The 14643-nt window shown below is 47.3% G+C and overlaps 1 long non-coding RNA gene across 6 annotated transcripts in view; it reads right to left on the bottom strand.

The window, feature by feature from the left end:
* Window positions 1-34: 34 nt before the first annotated feature.
* LOC137519626 (uncharacterized) overlaps window positions 35-14643 on the bottom strand; it is a 66635-nt gene continuing 52026 nt past the window's right edge. For 3 of the 6 annotated variants that reach the window (XR_011021048.1, XR_011021044.1, XR_011021045.1), the window contains 2 exons: window positions 12332-12407; window positions 35-339 (listed from right to left, as the gene is read on the bottom strand). This is a non-coding gene — a long non-coding RNA (uncharacterized lncRNA). Of the gene's footprint in view, window positions 340-11370; window positions 11594-12331; window positions 12408-14643 lie in introns of all 6 variants that reach the window. The other 3 variants (XR_011021046.1, XR_011021047.1, XR_011021049.1) reach the window with 2 other exon arrangements.

Here is a 14643-nt window from a genome sequence, read left to right as displayed (position 1 = left end):
GTTCACAATGCTGAAGTTTATTCTGTACATCGGCTTAAAGCGATTATCAGTCTGCCTTTATTTCCATAAAGAGTACATGACACCTGTGTAATTGCTTGCTCTGGAGACACAATGGCTTCCCGTATTTTCCATGGACATGTATGAAATGTAAACATCTCATATATTTAAGCCTTGCTGGAGGAAACAACCTTGCAGCTGAGTAGGCAGCAGGAATCACGACCTCTATCTGTACGAGGACTCTCTTGCTTTATCATGATAATTGCAGATAGTTTATGGTTTTTCGTTTTCCTTATTAACTTGTGCTGTTTATGATGAGTTTATTCTTTGCATAAACACCGTCTGAAAGAGAGAATCAATAAGTAGATTATTTTTTCATTGCTTAATGATGCCTTTCATACAACATCAATTCAGATGTCAGTGATGAGAGCAAAGCAGGACCAATTGAATGATATGTCCAGAATACAGCAACTTGTGGCGACTACAAATACGTATTATGATAATAACTACTAACTCAAATTCTGTGTACCTGGGCAGGTCCTGCTACACATTACACAAGTGAGCTTTACATTTACCGTATTTGGCACTGTATAAGAAGCACTTTATCTCCCCCAAAAATGGGGAGAAAAAGTCCCTGCGTCTTGTACGGCAAATGCAGGGAATTCCCAACTTACGAACGCCGGTCGATATGAACCGGCGACCTGCCACGATGCCAGGGACTCCCTGCATTGTTCCCCCTTCTGTCCCCAGTGTGTCCACTCCCTCTCTGTGCCGCCACTCCCTCCCACTCCGTGTCTCCCCTACTTACCCCATCTCTCCTGCTCCCCCTAGTAGAAGTGTAGTGGCAGTGTGTCTTACCTAATCCATGGCTCCCGCGGGGATCACAGACCTCTCTCCTCTCCCGCACTTCTCCTCTAGTAATGGCTTTTGCTGATCACGTCATCAGCAGAAGCCATCAGCAGGGAGAGCCGTGCAGGACAGGAGAGGTCTGCGCTCGCCGAGGGAGCCATGGATTCGGTGAGAGATGCTCCCTGGACACTGCTAATTATACATGAGGGGAGCAGGAGACATGTGTGGAGTGGACACACACAGTGGAGGGAGCAGACAAACGGAGGGGGAGCGGACACACTGGGTACAAAAGGGGGACAAACTGGGGACAGAAGGGGTCATACTGTGTGCAGAAGGGGGACACACTGGGGACAGAAGAGGCCACACTGGGGACAGAAGGGTACACATTGAGGACAGAAGGGGCCACACTGGAGACAGAAGGCGACACATTGAGGACAGGAGGGGACATACTGGGGACAGAAGTGGAGACAGAAGGGTGCCACGCTGGGGACAGAAGGGTACACTTAGGGGATGGAAGGGACAACACTGAGGACAGAAGGGGACACACTGATGACAGAAGGGGACACACTGGGGGCAGAAAGTGACACATGGAGGACACATGGGGACACAAAAGAACACCAATTGGGAGAGAAATGTACAGGACAATCCTGGAACATGGACACACCAGGTTTAGTATATTATTTTCCCTGGGTTTTGCCCTCGAAAGCTAGGTGCATCTTATATTCTGGAAGCAAATTCCGGAATACTACACTGAGCATGTGCAGTATGTCCGCTTGAGCGCTTATTTCATATGGGGTTGCCAGGGAAGGTGGTCACAAGGCGCCCAAGCGGACATACTGCTTATGCTCACATGCCCATCCCACTGCCCACTAGACTGTAAGCTCGTAATGGCGTGGACCTCCTCCTATTGTTTCTTATTTTACTGTAGTTTACCATTTGAACGTATAACAACTTTAGTGATATCTCAATTCACACATAAACTATGTATATACAGTATGTATGTACAGTATGTATGTATGTATCTATTTGTATTTGTATTACTTGGTATACAGTGGGCTTGATTCACTAAACCGTGATAACTCAAATATCACACCTTATCAAAGATCACACCTCATGAAAAGATATCACACCTTATCAAAGTCATCACACCTTATGAAAATATATCACACCTTCTCAAACTATCACACCTTATGGAAAGATATCACACATCACCTTATGGAAAGTTATCACACCTTATCAAAGTTAACACGCCTCATCAGAGTAACATAGCGAGCGCTACGAACTTATGCCTGCTAATTGGCAATGGCACTCGTCCTGCCCTGAACCCCCGCGGGTTCGTAGTGCTCACTATGCTACTCTGATAAGGAGTGTTAACTTTGATAAGGTGTGATAACTTTGATAAGGTGTGATATCTTTTCATAAGGTGTGATAACGTTGATAAGGTGTGATATCTTTTCATAAGGTGTAATAACTTTGATAAGGTGTGATATCTTTTCATAAGGTGTGATATCTTTTCAGAAGGTGTGATATCTTTTCATGAGGTGTAATATTTGAGTGTGTCTTGAACTTCTCATGTATATATGTTCCCCAATATTTTGTTTTGTACTATATAGAGCGCTACGGAATATAAATAATTAATAATAATAATAATAATAATGCTCAGCATAGTATGTCCGGGTCAGAAGGCACTGACATTGCCAACCAAGAAGTAGAGAACTTGGATAATTACCAAAGAACGGAAGGAGCCGTGGCACGGGAGGTGCAGTGAGCATCTACACAACTCCCCCACACACACATTAGGCGTCCTTTTTGAAAATATGTATTACTAAGGTATCCTTTAAATATATCAGGGGTCAAAATGAATGTCAATATCCTTCACAAACATGGCACAGTGCCCACTGTTACATGATGATCTATTCTGGCTTTTTTTCCCAACACGAAAACAAAGCCTTGTGCAGCTTTAAAAGACAGTAGAAACTAGGAATACATTTGTATAGAGGATGTGCAGTTTTAACTAGTAGTGCTCAATGTTAGCTCTGCCAAGTGCCAAGGCATTGTTTACATGGGATGTGTATTTTCTTCCTGTGCTTGTGTAAATTTCCTGCAGGTGCTTCAACCTTCCACACACACATCTTATTACATTAATGAGTATTTGTCTAACTTGTATAATTAGTTGTAGTAGCAGCGGCTATGGCAGTAGGATTAAAGCAAACCTGTGACATTAAAAAGGAAAAAAATTAGATGCTTGCCTCAGTAGAGGAAATCTTCCGGAGGCTTCTCCGTTCATCCTGATCGCTGGGACCAGTGTTGGTTGCAAACGTCATTTTTGCAAAGAAAATGCCAGTTTTGAGAAAATATTCAGGAAAATAAATTGTATTTTCACAATATGGTCAAAGAAAACAAATTTTTCTTTCCGATGCGAAATCATTTATTTTTAGTGCAAACGTTCAAAAAAAAATGCAGAAAAAAATCTACAAACTTATTTAAAAATTATTTTCAATGGCATTTTCACTCAAAAGTCGAATTGTACATTATTTTGACAAAAATGTATGTGAAAAGAATATCGGCATGTTAGCTCATCACAGTGGCGTTCCTACCGTCAAGCGGCAGGGGCGGCCCGCACCGGGTGTCTTGATGCTTAGGGGGTGACACCCGGAGTCCTGTGTTGCCGCCCCTGCCGCCAGTGCACATGTTGTGCAAATTTGGGATTTTACACCCCCCCCGTGGCCGTCCCCGCTGACAACCTATGTGTGTCGTCCCCCCCCCCCCCCCCCCCCGGGGCCTTCCCCGGTGACAGGCAGGACTCAGGAGCAGCCCAGCTTCAGACCTCCGACCAGCCGGCGACCAGTATGCGGGCGCTAGGACCCAGCGGACACCGCACTGATATGCGGAAGTGACATCACTTCCGCATATACGGCGTGGTGTTCACTGAGTTCGGTGCGCCCGCATACTGGTCGCCGGCTGATACTGAGGTCTGAAGCTGGGCTGCTCCTGAGTCCTGCCTGTCACCGGGGAAGGCCTGTGAGGTGAGGGGGGGGGGGGGGGTAGGTTGTCAGCGGGGACGGCCACGGGGGGTGTAAAATCCCAAATTTGCACAACGAGTGAAGGGCACCTGTCACTATCTAACCTGGGGGGGATCCCTATTACTATCTAACCTAGGGGGTCCCTGTCACTAACTGGGGGTCGCTGTCACTATCTTACCTGGGGCAGTGGGGGGTCCCTGTCACTATCTAACCTGGGGTGTCCCTGTCACTATCTAACCTGGGGGGTCCCTGTCACTAACCTGGGGGTCGCTGTCACTATCTAACCTGGGGGGGTCCCTGTCACTCTCTAACCTGGGGGGGTCCCTGTCACTATCTAACCTGGGGGGGTCCCAGTCACTAACTAACCTGGGGGTCGCTGTCACTATCTAACCTGGGGGGGTCACTGTCACTATCTAACCTGGGGGTCACTGTCACTATCTAACCTGGGGGTCGCTGTCACTATCTAACCTGGGGGTCGCTGTCACTATCTAACCTGGGGGGGTCCCTGTCACTAACCGGGGGTTGCAGTCACTAACTAACCTGGGGGTCGCTGTCACTATCTAACCTGGGGGGTCCCTGTCACTATCTAACTGGGGGTCGCTGTCACTAACTAACCTGGGGGGTCACTGTCACTATCTAACCTGGGGGGTCGCTGTCACTATCTAACCTGGGGGGTCGCTGTCACTATCTAACCTGGGGGGTCCCTGTCACTATCTAACCTGGGGGGTCCCTGTCACTATCTAACCTGGGGGGTCCCTTTCACTAACCTGGGGGGTCGCTGTCACTATCTAACCTGGGGGGTCCCTGTCACTATCTAAACGGGGGTCGCTGTCACTAACCTGGGGGTCGCTGTCACTAACCTGGGGGGTCCCTGTCACTGCCTAACCTGGGGGGTCCCTGTCACTGCCTAACCTGGGGGGTCCCTGTCACTGCCTAACCTGGAAGGTCCCTGTCACTGCCTAACCGGGGGTTGCTGTCACTAACCTGGGGGTCGCTGTCACTATCTAACCTGGGGGGTCCCTGTCACTATCTAACCTGGGGTCGCTGTCACTAACCTGGGGGTCCCTGTCACTATCTAACTGGGGGTTGCTGTCACTATCTAACCTGGGGGGTCCCTGTCACTATCTAACCTGGGGGGTCCCTGTCACTATCTAACCGGGGGTCGCTGTCACTAACCTGGGGGTCGCTGTCACTAACCTGGGGGGTCCCTGTCACTATCTAACCTGGGGGGTCGCTGTCACTATCTAACCTGGGGGGTCCCTGTCACTATCTAACCGAGGGTCGCTGTCACTATCTAACCTGGGGGTCCCTGTCACTATCTTACCTGGGGGGTCCCTGTCACTATCTAACCGGGGGTCGCTGTCACTATCTAACCTAGGGGGTCCCTGTCACTATCTAACCTGGGGGGGTCCCTGTCACTATCTAACCTGGGGGGGTCGCTGTCACTATCTAACCTGGGGGTCGCTGTCACTATCTAACCTGGGGGATCCCTGTCACTATCTAACTGGGGGTCGCTGTCACTATCTAACCTGGGGGGTCCCTGTCACTATCTAACCTGGGGGTCGCTGTCACTATCTAACCTGGGGGGTCGCTGTCACTACCTAACCTGGGGTTTCCTGTCACTATCTAACCTGGGGGTCGCTGTCACTATCTAACCTGGGGGTCACTGTCACTATCTAACCTGGGGGTCACTGTCACTATCTAACCTGGGGGTCACTATGTAACCTGGGGGGGTCCCTGTCACTATCTAACCTGGGGGGTCCCTGTCACTATCTAACCTGGGGGGGGTCGCTGTCTAACCTGGGGGGGGGGGTCGCTGTCTAACCTGGGGGGGGGTCGCTGTCTAACCTGGGGGGGGTCGCTGTCTAACCTGGGGGGTCGCTGTCGCTATCTAAACTGGGGGTCCCTGTCACTATCTAGAATTCAAATATACCAGCACTCCAGCTTTCTCAAAGAATCACGCTCTTTTATTGATATTGGTAACCACACACGCCTTGAGAAAGGGGGACCCTGCGAGGCCCCGAAACAATTGTCGGTCATTTCTGTGGATATGTTAGCTCAATAAAAGAGCGTGATTCTTTGAGAAAGCTGGAGTGCTGGTATATTTGAATTCTGGACTTATACTTTGGTGGTTTGCCTATACCACAATACCAAGCACCCTACCTAAGATGGTGTGCCCAGTCACAACTTTTCCTGTTCCTGTCACTATCTAAACTGGGGGCACCAGTCACTAGCTGAACTGGGGGGCACCAGTCACTAGCTGAACTGGGGGGCACCAGTCACTAGCTGAACTGGGGGGCACCAGTCACTAGCTGAACTGGGGGGCACCAGTCACTAGCTAAACTGGGGGGCACCAGTCACTAGCTAAACTGGGGGGCACCAGTCACTAGCTAAACTGGGGGGCACCTGTCACTAGCTGAACTGGGGGGCACCTGTCACTAGCTGAACTGGGGGGCACCTGTCACTAGCTGAACTGGGGGGCACCTGTCACTAGCTGAACTGGGGGGCACCTGTCACTACCTAAACTGGGGGGCACCTGTCACTACCTAAACTGGGGGGTACCTGTCACTACCTAAACTGGGGGGTACCTGTCACTAACTGAACTGGGGGGCTCCAGTCACTAATTGAGCTGGGGGGCTCCTGTAACTACTTAAACTGGGGGGCTCCTGGCACTACCTAAACTGTGGGGCACCTCTCACTACCTAAACTATCTAGGCCAGCCAGCCCAACATAACCACCAGCCAACCAGCCCAGAATCACTGGCAAAAAGGCCACAGCATCACCACCAGTCAGGCCAGCATTTACTTCAACCAGCCAGTCCAGCCACAGCATCACCGCCAGCCAGCCCAGCCACAGCATCACCGCCAGTCAGGCCACAGCATCACTGCCAGGCCTTTCAGCTCACACATCATCGCCAATCCAGACAAAAATAGTATTGCCAGCCAGGCACAGCAGCCAGTAGAGGAGAATTCAGAAGCCAGGTGAGAGGTGTCTACCATATTAATGGGGCATTTTGCCTATTTATTTGAAATGCTGTCTATTTATGTGCCTCATGACTGCTGAATTTGTCTTGTTGGTGGCCTCATGGTTACTGGATTTGTCTTTTTGGGGGCCTCATGATTTGTTGTGGGCCTCAAGATTGCTGAATTTGTCTTGCTGGGGGCCTCATGATTGCTGAATTTGTCTTGTTGGGGGACTCATAATTTATTGGGGGCCTCATGATTGCTGAATTTGACTTGTTGGGGGCCTCAAGATTGCTGAATTTGTCTTGTTGGGGGCCTCATGATTTGTTGGGGGCCTCAAGATTGCTGAATTTGTCTTGTTGGGGGCCTCATGATTGCTAACTGCGAGACTATGGGAAAAGCGGAATCAACCTCATATGAGACAATAGCATTGAGGCCTGGAACCCACTGAAAACCGCAAACGCAAAACGCAACCGCTAGCGTTTTGTCTGAGCGGTTTGCAAGCGGATTCATGCGCGTTTTTGGTCGTGTTTTGCAACATTGTATTTTTTTCCCCAGCGGGTGCCTAGCGTTTTGCGTTTTTATCCTGATTGGTCCTGTGAATTATTTTTCATTTTGTTACAGTGTGCTGAACCGCAAAACGCTAGCAAAACCGCTCAGTTTAGGTTTTGCTGAGCGTTTCCGCTAGCGGTTCAATACTTTACATTGAAGCGCTAACGCTCCCAAAATGCTGCACGTCCTGCGTTTGCGTTTCTGGGAAATGCAAACGCTCCTGTGGAAGTTGCCCCATCCATTAACATTAGCCCAGCGTTTTGGCAAACTGCTAGCGTATCGCAGTGCTGCCAAAACGCTGCCAAAAGCGCTCCTGTGGGTTCCAGCCCTAAAGGAGTTATCCGGGCAGTTTTAATAAAATTAACCGGGGGCTTCCTCCAGCCCCAAGCTCCCAGGACCTCCCTCGCCGCATCTCTGCTCTCAGCCGTTCGCCGGAGCTCCGACCCGGTCCCCGGCGATGATGTCAGAGCGACCTGGAGGTTGCTCTGTACTGCGCCTGCGCGATCGGCGCTGTCAATCACCGCCACGTGGGCCGGAGCGGACTGCGCAGGTGGTAGTAGTTCTTAGCCTCCGGCGAACGGCTGAGAGCAGAGATGCGGCGAGGGAGGTCCTGGGAGCTTGGGGCGTTCATTTTATTAAAACTGCCCGGATAACTCCTTTAAACCTACTTTTTTTTTTTTTTTTTTTTTTTAGCTTTTTAAAACAGAAAATAAAACTGGGGGGGTTTTAAAAAAAAAAATACATTTTTCAGGAGTAGGATGGATGAAATTGTTTATCTTCACAGTTTATTTTCAACTTGGATTTTCCATAATGTTCATGTATGAGTTAAAATGTTTGTATTTAGTTTAAATTGCTGTTGGCACTTTGCGATAGATAAGTGACTTTTCGCCACCACTGTCCTAATCTAATGTCCCACCATTGCTAAGTTCATGTAAACTAGTCTCCACCCGTGACCACACCCACATTTTGGTATATGACCACACACATTTTTTGCGCAACGTAGCCCCAATTACGGGGGGGCAGGGCTGTGGAGTCTGAGTCGAAGAGTCGGAGTCTGGGCAATTTTGGGCACCTGGAGTTGGAGTCGGAGTCGTTGATTTCATAAACTGAGGAGTCGGGTGATTTTGGTACAAAATCCACAGCCCTGTTAAGTATTAAGACTAAGGAGTCGGAGTTGAAGCTATTTTGGGTACCCGGAGTCGGAGTTGGAGTCGTGGTTTCATAAACTGAGGAGTCGGAAGATTTTTGTACCGACTCCACAGCCCGGGGGGGGGGGGGGGGGGGGTGACTGTGGATAACCAGCACCGGGTGCCAAATACCCTAGGTACGCCACTGGCTCATCACTAGCAAGGACCCTCTTGTCATTCATGGCCACACTCCCATTTATAAACAAGCATGGCTGCGCAATACAGTTACACTGTTGGCATCATGACAAGTGCCTACGCAGTAGCATGGAATGGAACAGGAGATGTATGTTAGGAGAAATAATACAAATCTGTGAAGATTAAATTCCTGTATAATGGTAGAGAGGCCCTGTGGATCCTTCTATAATTCCATAATCAATTGCTCTTTACTTGATTGGCAGTTTCTCTCTCCCCGCTTTGGAACTTATCTTTGCCTTAAAGGACAACTGTAGTGAGAGGTATATGGAGGCGGCCATAGTTACTTCCTTTTAACCACCCTGGCGTTCTGATAAGATCGCCAGGGAGGCTGCGGGAGGGTTTTTTTTAAATTAAAAAAAAACTATTTCATGCAGCCAACTGAAAGTTGGCTGCATGAAAGCCCACTAGAGGGCGCTCCGGAGGCGTTCTTCCGATCGCCTCCGGCGCCCAGAATAAACAAGGAAGGCCGCAATGAGCGGCCTTCCTTGTTTTGCTTACACCGTCGCCATAGCGACGAGCGGAGTGACGTCATGGACGTCAGCCGACGTCCTGACATCAGACGCATCCGATCCAGCCCTTAGCGCTGGCCGGAACTTTTTGTTCCGGCTGCGCAGGGCTCAGGCGGCTGGGGGGACCCTCTTTCGCCGCTGCTCGCGGCGAATCGCCGCAGAGCGGCGGCGATCGGGCAGCACACGCGGCTGGCAAAGTGCCGGCTGCGTGTGCTGCACTTTATTTGGGGCAAATCGGCCCAGCAGGGCCTGAGCGGCAGGCTCCGGCGGTACTGGACGAGCTGAGCTCGTCCATACCGCCCAGCTGGTTAAGCAATACCAGTTGCCTGGCTGTCCTTCTGATCCACTTCCTTTAATACTTGTAGCCGTAGACCCTGAACCAGCATGCAGCAGATCAGGTGTTTCTGACATTATTGTCAGATCTGAGAAGATTAACTGCATGCTTGTTTCTGGTGTACTTCAGACACTACTACAGCCAAAATGTTTACCAGGGCTGCCAGGCAACTGGTATTGTTTAACAGGAAATAAATATGTCAGCCTCCATTTACATCTCACTACAGTTGTCCTTTAAGGGATACACATTTTCCCCAGTTGCACTGGTCTCTTCTCACTTGCTGCTATTCAGTCTGTTGGTGAACAGATTCCGTTATTATTATTTAGTATTTATATATTTCAAGCCAACTTCTTCCGCAGCGCTGTGCAGAGTATATTGTTTTGTCACTTAACCAGAGGCGTAGCAATAGGGGGTGCAGAGTTAGCGACCGCATCGGGGCCCTTGAGCCAGAGGGGCGCTCCCTCAACTGCAGTATTAGCTCTCTATTGGTCCTGTGCTCATAATAATCACTTCTATAGATACTTTGAATAGTGGTAATTATTAAAAACTGTTCTCCATCCCCTTCTTGCACCTCTGACACTGTGGTTGTCCTTGACAGGTTTTGGTGTGCCGTATCAATTGTTATGTATAGAGTGCTTGGGGGGCCCCATTGTAAAACTTGCATTGGGGCCCACAGCTCCTTAACTGTCTGTTTATGTGGTGTAGTGTATGTATAGTAGTCTAGGGCCAATTTAGGAGGAAACAAAATAACATATCTGTATGTTTTTGGGATATGGGAGGAAACCGGAGTGCTGATAGTGCCCTGGCTGGGATTTAGCCTGGGGACCCAGCGCTGCAAGGCGAGAGTGCCAACCAGTATGCTACCATGCTGCCTGATTTCATCCAGAATAGTCCTTAAAGAGAACTTGATTCTCATGTTTAGAATCGTATACTTATCTAAGAAGAGAGAAGGCTCTGGATTCTTCCCTCATTGTTCTCCGTTCCCCTGTTGCCGAGTGCAGACCCTACAAAGATTACCAACAAGGGCTTCTTGGTAATCTTATTAGGGCTATGCTCCTCTTCAAGAATGAGGCGCAGTACCTCTGTGCCTGCGCAGAATGCTCCAGGCTACGCGAGCGCGATCGCAAGCTCACACAGGCACAGTAGATGCCGACCTGGCGAGGTCAGCATCTGCAACGGATGGGATCTGGGGACAACAGAGCTGCGGCGAGGGACATAACGGCTTTCAGGGGCTGGAGGAAGCCCCACGTAAGTAGATCTTGTATTTTTTGTTTGTTTGTTTTTAGCTTGGATGTATCCTTTAAAGCGGACCTGAACTCTGAACGTCCTCTCTGCTCTAAAAGATACACAACTGCATAATAACATTAAAAAAAAATATTTCTTTGTTACAGCCGATACAAAACCTAAAATGAATCTGCACTGTTTCTACTTCCTGATTCATGGAAGCAGACATATTGTTAACAGCCTGTGGTTTTAAATGAGCTTATCTGCCATCTCTGCAGTGGCAGACATGTGATACAGGGGAGAGATCAGATTACACTTTGGCACACATGAGGGGGAATTAAACAGCATACAGAGTGCATTTCTCTGTTTTCCTTCTGTCACGTGTGAGAATTCAGGCCCACTTTAATTAGGAAATTGTGATTTTTCTTATACCTGGTAACCATTGTCAAATAATACATTTCAAACATGATATATTCTGTTTACCCTCTGAATGTTCTTGGACATCTCAGGGAACTTTTTTTCGTTTTTACAACTTACATATTTTACTTTATTTTGCGATTGGCACTCGCCCCGCAGCAGATGGATAACTTGTGCACTTCTGACTACAATTTCCTGGACTCAGATTCTCTGCATTTTTGTCTGCTGATAATTTGACCCATCAAAGTTTTGACTGCAGGCGCAGCTCTGGGACTGTGACACCAGCACAGGTTGTACAACAGAGCTGTCCAAATGCTGTTCTCAGGGCGATGGCTGTACGTTTCTAAAGCAAACATAAAATGTTATCTGACTAGTGTATGATCAAGTCAACCTGTTTCCAATTTTCTATTCCAACTTCCTAACAAACTAATGTCAAACAAAGAAAATCATTTAGCACATTTTTTTCTCAAACCTGTCCTCGTAACTCTCCAACGATGCATGTTTGTAGGCAATCTCCCCTATGCACAAGTGGTGTAATTAGCGTCACGGCTAGGTGGATTCCATGTACAGTAGCTGAGACACTAATTACTCCACCTGTGCATAGGTGAGGCTGCCTGCAAAACATGCACCGTTGGGGAGTCACAAGGACAGGTTGGAGAAACACTGATATAGCATATAGAAAAGTCACTAAAAGTAGTGTACATCTGCTCCCCTACCTCCTGCAGGGGGTAAATGCTACATACAGCATTTGACAACTTAAAGCGCTATTAAACTCTGACATAATATGCAATAAAAATGTGTTTTCCCACTTGTATCACCCATACAGTTATCATATTTGCTTTCGTGCACAAGTATTAGTATTCATTTACAAATTACAAGTTCCCAAAGTATAGTTTATTTGCTCTGAAAGCTGCCATTGAATTTTATTCATAACTGGTGTATTTGTATTGTAATGTACCCAGTAATGATTTCTGAGCTGCTGTCTGTGTTCTGGACACATAAGAAGGAGTTTTTGCACTGGCAGGGAATGTTTACATTCTTCAATTGCTACAATTAAGTAAACACAAAATAATGTTATTACCAGTTCGGATGCGGCTCTCACTGCAGGGAGCTTTCTATTGAAAAATCCTGTGTTTAACTGATTGAATGCTGTTCTGCTAAAAAAAAAATAAAAACATTTAAAAAATGTGGTATTATATTATATGCTGTAAATAATCTTTTAAAGCATAAATAAAGAAATGCTGGGTTTCATACCACTTTATATAAAGTAAAATACCTGTTTTGTTTTTTTAACCTAGAATACTGGTTATATTATGCAACTTAAGTTGCATGATATAACTACACTCCCCGTCCCTCTCCTGCTGCAGCATCAGTCTACCTGTATAGTTGTTGCTGGGTGGACAAGTTAAGAGGAAAGTAAGCTCAGGTTCCTTACAAGGGAATTATGTACACAAAATCAGATATGGAAGTTGGGGCAAAGAAAAATTAGTTGAAATAGATAAGATCTTATTGTGTGATATAGAGAAGGTAGTGTTCCCCGGATACAATCCGTGATCCCGGCATAGCCGTTCTTCACAAGCATTGTTTTTATTATCCGACATCATGATCCGAATCCGTGATTAGGAATCGATCACAGAATTCAAACACGGATGCGGCCGTTATTTCGCGTATTCAGAGAAAATAGCCATGATTTTAAGCTGAAAAGCTGCCGACTATAGGGGTTAATAGCAAAGCCCCCTTACATGATATAAATACCACATTTGCTGGTTATATTAAGTAGAACAGTGGGAACAAGGGACATTTTTTTTCCCAAAAAGACCTTATAGTTTTTGAGATAATCGATTTTAAAGGTTCAAAGGAAAATAGTATACATTTAAATGCAGTAAATGACAGTTAATGTATTAACCACACTTACATGTATACTTTTTTCCTTTGAAATTTCCTTTGAACCTTTAAAGTCGATTATCTCAAAAACTATAAGGTCTTTTTGGGAAAAAAAATTCCCTTGTTTCCACTGTTTTACTTAACATATCCTGCAAATGTGGTGTTTCTAGAAAGTAAGGGGGCTTTGCTATTAACCGCTAAAGGCGGCAGGTTTTGGCGGGATTTAATCACAAATACTTTTCATTGGAAACTTTAAATTCGATTTTCTCAAAAACTATAAGGTCTTTTTAAAAAAACGTTTTTTTACGTTGTAGCAACTGATCTCCTTTATAACCCATGCAATTCTGGGGATTGGATCATGTATGGGGGCTTTGCTATTAACGTTAAAGTCAAATACAGATCACGAACTTATGATAACGGATTTTACAGGCAATCACGGATTAAATCCAAGTCGAATTCAAAGTCAGTTTCAAATCCGGATCACAATCACGGCTTATCCAGATTTTGGGACTGCCGTGGCCGGATTTATTTGAATCCGTAATTGGGGGTATACGAGCAACACTAAGAGAAGGTAGGAGCAAATTAGATAAATTAAGTCAAGACAAGACAAAGACAAAACAAAGACAACACCCTAGTAGAGATGTGGCCGAACCGTTCGCCGGCGAACATCTCTGAATCCCTGGGGGCTTTACTACTTCCGGGTCGCTCTCTGACCCAGAGTAGTACGCCTGCGCTCATGCTCATGCGCAGAGAGTGCCCGGCAACAGGAGCGCAATCTAGGACGCGCTCCGCCGGGCAGCGCAGGCGTACTACTCTGGGTCAGAGCGACCCGGAAGTAGTAAAACCCCCAGAGATGTTCGCTGGGCGAAACAGTTTGCCACATCACTGGACCCTACACAATTTTTTTTTCAAAAAATAGTACACACTGGGTGATATCTTATTGCAGGTGATAAGTAGCTTGCCAATGCATGAGGATTACCCGCAAATCCTATTGCTGGTTTCACTTGTGCGATTGTTAGGGAGCAGTACTCAGGCGAAAGCCTGAGTGATGCTCCCATATCCCGGGCGATGGGGAGCGATATTTTGCACTGTGATGCTGTCCTTCAGCACCATGGCGCTGCTGCTTCATCCAGTCAGGACATGCACACGGCTCACCAAACATCCACCGCCATCTTCCGCCGCTACGTCTGGGGGCCTCCTTTAATAAGAAGACGCTCATAGCTCCCTGTTGGTCTGTCCACCTTTGCCTTATGCCCCTCACAGCTGTGGCAGGCACCCCCATCCAACTTACCTGCACCCGACAAACACCCGCCACCAGTGGCGTAGCTAAGGAGCTATGGGCCCCGGTGCAAGTCTTACGTGAAGCCTCCCCCCAAGCACTCTATACATAATAATTGGTATGGCGTACCAAATCCTGCCAAGGACAGCCACAGTGTCAGAGTTGCAAGAAGTGGATGGGAAACAGTGTGTTAAGGATTACTACTATTCAAAGCATCTATAGAAGTGAAT

The sequence above is a fragment of the Hyperolius riggenbachi genome, chromosome 5, assembly GCF_040937935.1.
Source record: "Hyperolius riggenbachi isolate aHypRig1 chromosome 5, aHypRig1.pri, whole genome shotgun sequence".
In the NCBI taxonomy this organism is placed as follows: domain Eukaryota; kingdom Metazoa; phylum Chordata; class Amphibia; order Anura; family Hyperoliidae; genus Hyperolius; species Hyperolius riggenbachi.
The sequence above is the reverse complement of the archived record's forward strand: the minus strand, read 5'-3'. Positions and strand labels throughout refer to the sequence as shown.